General features: G+C 31.8%; 1 non-coding gene across 1 annotated transcript; it reads left to right on the forward strand.

The window, feature by feature from the left end:
- The first annotated feature begins 726 nt into the window (after positions 1-726).
- LOC139903761 (small nucleolar RNA R71) lies at positions 727-833 on the forward strand. Its single transcript, XR_011778555.1, has one exon. It is a non-coding gene; the product is annotated as a small nucleolar RNA R71 (small nucleolar RNA).
- The last annotated feature ends 3,324 nt before the right edge of the window (positions 834-4,157 follow it).

Genomic DNA, 4,157 nt, shown 5'->3' on the forward strand with positions numbered 1-4,157 from the left:
GCTTGATGATTCCTTTGTACTTGCTCGTTTTGTCTTTTCATTTGTTCATTTGTCTCCGACTGATTTTTAATGAAAGTTAACATGATTTCTTCCAAACTAGGTTTCTTTTCTACTTGTTGTGTGTTATTGTTTTGTTGTTGATATTGTATCGGAGGTAACGGTTGTTGTTAGAAATTGTTTTGAGGAGGTGGATTTGGAGGTTGGTTTCTATTGTGAAAACCAGGTGGTCCATTTCTTTGAAAGGCAAAATTCTTTGGATTTTGATATCCATTGTTTCCTCCTTGATAATTGGAACTCCCTCCTTGATAATTGTTTTGTCTTTGATTGGCCACAAAATTAACTTGAGGTATCGGAACCATTGGCCTATCATTGACATCACAATCTTTTGTGAAATGTGGCTCTCCATAGTTTTCACATCCTACTTGCAAGGCTAAAACTGTTGAATTTAGTTTTTCAATTTCTTTACCAAACTTTTTGAATTGGTTTGCTAAAGAAGATATGCTTGTAGAAGTGTCATAATCTTCATCAATAATTGCCACTGTTTTTCTAGGTTGTTGATCTCTAGAAGGTGTCCATTCAAATGTGTGAATAGATATGTCTTCCAACAATTTATACACTTGATTTGGAGATTTATACAGAAATACTCCTCCAGCGGAGGAGTCTAAGATACTACGAGTATGTTCATTAAGTCCTCGATAGAAGATGTGAACAATTTGCTTCTTTTGTAGTCCATGTTGTGGACAGTTTCGTAGCATTCTTTTTAACCTCTGCAAAGCATCGTATAGACTTTCATCCTATTTTTGTTTAAAAATGGTTATCTCGGATCTAAGTCTTTCGGCTTTCGCGGGAGGAAAGAATCGGGAGATGAATTTATCTCTTAGCTCATTGAAGGTTGTGATAGAATCGGGTTCTAATTCCTTCAACCATGCTTTTGCATCTCCAGTTAAAGAATATGGAAAAATTCTTAACATATATGCATCAGAAGTAACGCCTTTAGCTTTGTACAATTCACATAATTCTTCGAAGCCTTCAATATGTTCAATCGGATTATTATTAAGCCTTCCGTCAAATTCATTCTCACGAACCATTTGCATGAATTGCCCTCCAACTTCAAAGTTTTCAGCTTCAATTTCGGGTTTTCTAACTCATGAAAGTGTTTTAGGAATAGTAGTTTGTCTACTATTCCACATTGGTAGGTCATTATGATCAGGTGTTACTTCAGCCAGGTGATCAGGCAGTACTTCAGCCATTTCTTCTTTAATGACGATGGTTTCAGATTCCGTTATAAGCTTCGGCTGTTTACTAGTGTTACCTACTTGTTTCTTTTTAGTGTTTTTCGGTGTTTTAAAATTACTAGTACTTCCTACTTCTTTTTGTTGTTTTTGTCCTTTATTAATTCTTTGCGGTTCCGGATTAAGTTTAACGAGTTTAGGGTTTCCTGAACGGGTCATAGAATTGGGAATTTATACAAAGATATAAAGGATTTATTCATAAACATTAAACTTTCTTGGAAATGAATTTCCTCGAGAGGATCAAATAACATAAAAACAATGATAAAAACCTTTAAACAAACAGATTTTCCTTCTGATTTTGCCCACGTTTCGAATAGCCAAAAGATGCAGCAGAGGGGCAGGATTCGTTTGGTCCCAATATAATTGGGTACTGTTTGGCTCCAATAACCCAGTCCACATACAAATCCAACTACTACTACGAATCAGAAAAATTATCTATTTATTTAACTGCCAACTCCCCGGCATCGGCGCCAAAAAGTTGATGTGCTGAATCGTAACCTTTATTTTTGAACGGATTTGAGTTGTTTTGTTACACGAATTGATTTATTGTATATATGGTGTTTTAATGAATTTGGGTTGATTTCACACATATATAGTGTGATGACCCGGAAATTTCTGACCAAATTTAAACTTAATCTTTGTATGATTAACATTTTCGACACGATAAGCAAAGTCTGTTAAACTGAATCTCATAATTTTTGAACTACTTTCATATATTCAAATACCTTTCGGTTGTTCTTGACAATTCGCGAACAATTATATGTATATAGATACATATATATATACTATAACTTGAAAACGTAACAATGTATTAATTATTTGATACTGTACATTAAACTTATTGGTTTAAATATTTATTTGAATATATATGATAAGTTGGAATATTAATTGTATGAATAATTTGCGACGTGTATTTAAAACGTGTTTGTGAATGTTGAATATATATATATTAACTTGGTCATAAAACGATTTGTTATTATATATATATTAACAAATAGCGAGACAATGATTTATAAAAGTAAATGACCAAAACACTCGAAAGTTTAAGATACACTTTGAATGATATAGTTTATTGATAATTTAAGACTATATTTTGACAAAGGTACGAGTCACAAAACGTAAATTGCGAGTTTTCTAAGCGTACGAAAATGCGTTCGAGAAACCGGAACCGGGACATAAGTCGAGTGACAACGTACGAGTCATCGGAATGAAAATTACAAGTCAACTATGCACATGAATTTAATATAATATATAATTAATTATTTAAATTAAATATATTATATATATTATATTTAAATATGTCGAAAAACAAAACAACAAAAAATTGTGAGCTGGATTTTGGGGCCATGCGATCGCATGGAAAATAGGCATAAAACCCATGCGATCGCATGGGGTCAAATTTCAGGAAAAGTCTATAAATTGAATTCGTTTTTGCTCGATTACACACACATATATCCTCAGCTCTCTTTATATATTATTATTATTATTATTATTATTATTATTATTATTATTATTATTATTATTATTATTATTATTATTATTATTATTATTATTATTATTAAGATTAATATTATTATTAATCTTATTATTATTAATATTATTAATTAGTATTATACATAAAATACTACGACGAGGTTATGAGCGTGTCACCTTCAAAATGGTTTTCAAGCGGGATAGAGCTAAGGAAATTATGGGTTATTGCCAAGGAGGTTATGGGTAATGTTCGGGGGTATATTTGTGAATCAAACCTAGTGTTTATCATCTCCGTTACGTCTACGTACTTTCCTACAATATTGAATCTCAATACTGATACGTAAGCACTCATATCTTATCTTTTATATATTAATTATGTATCCATGTCTAATGCTCGAGTATATATATATTTATATATGCTTGTATGCTAAATTTCATCATTAAATAGTTTATAATGAATCACTAATTAAATACATATATTACTGGTAAAAGGTATATGATATACATGTTTTTGGAAAGCTGGCGAAAAATCAATAACTTTTCATTTACATATCGAATAGTTTCGATGAACGGATTAAAAGATATGATCAACTGAATTATGATTGACGTTAATTAAAATTGCTTTTGAATCTGCAATTAAGATTTAAACAACTTGTTTACGAGACTGATAAAGTGAACTTTTAAATATTACCAACCGAGTAAATGAATCCTTATATAAGGCACGTCTCGTTTTGTTGAACTATTGTCAAAATTGACTTTTTGAAATGACTTTGGATAACTATTATATGTTGATCTCGAGCATTAGGATTGTGATACACTATGACCTGACCTAGCTTAATAGACATTTATTGACCAACATATGTTCTCTAGGTTGAGATCTACGATTAATTGGTAATCCGAGTTTCGGTCACATTTTGGTGAACAACTTTATATGCTGCTAAGGTGAGTTTCATTTGTTCCCTTTTTAATTGCTTTTGCAATATATATTTTCGGGCTGAGAATACATGCAATTTATTTTAAACGCAATGGATACAAGTCCATACTTAATTCTACACTGAGTTTGAACCGAAAATCCCTTAGCTTTGGTAACTAGTAGCTACTAGTACATAGGATATGGACTGGTGGGCACGAATAACAGTATATGGATTCAAAGGGCTTGACATCCCCGTCTTTTCCAGGTATAGAAACCGTAGCCTGAACTATAAAACAGACATATGCTATTTGAGTTTAGTACACGTTAGTTTGCGTGTATTGTACATGTTGGTTGCATGTATGTTAAAACAGAGGTACTTATTATATATACGTTAAAGTTTAGTTACCAGGGTGCTCAATCTTGTAGAATATTTTGATAAACGTTTCTGGATGAAACAACTGAAATCTTGTGATCCACCT

Source organism: Rutidosis leptorrhynchoides, chromosome 3 (genome assembly GCF_046630445.1).
Source record: "Rutidosis leptorrhynchoides isolate AG116_Rl617_1_P2 chromosome 3, CSIRO_AGI_Rlap_v1, whole genome shotgun sequence".
Taxonomy (NCBI): domain Eukaryota; kingdom Viridiplantae; phylum Streptophyta; class Magnoliopsida; order Asterales; family Asteraceae; genus Rutidosis; species Rutidosis leptorrhynchoides.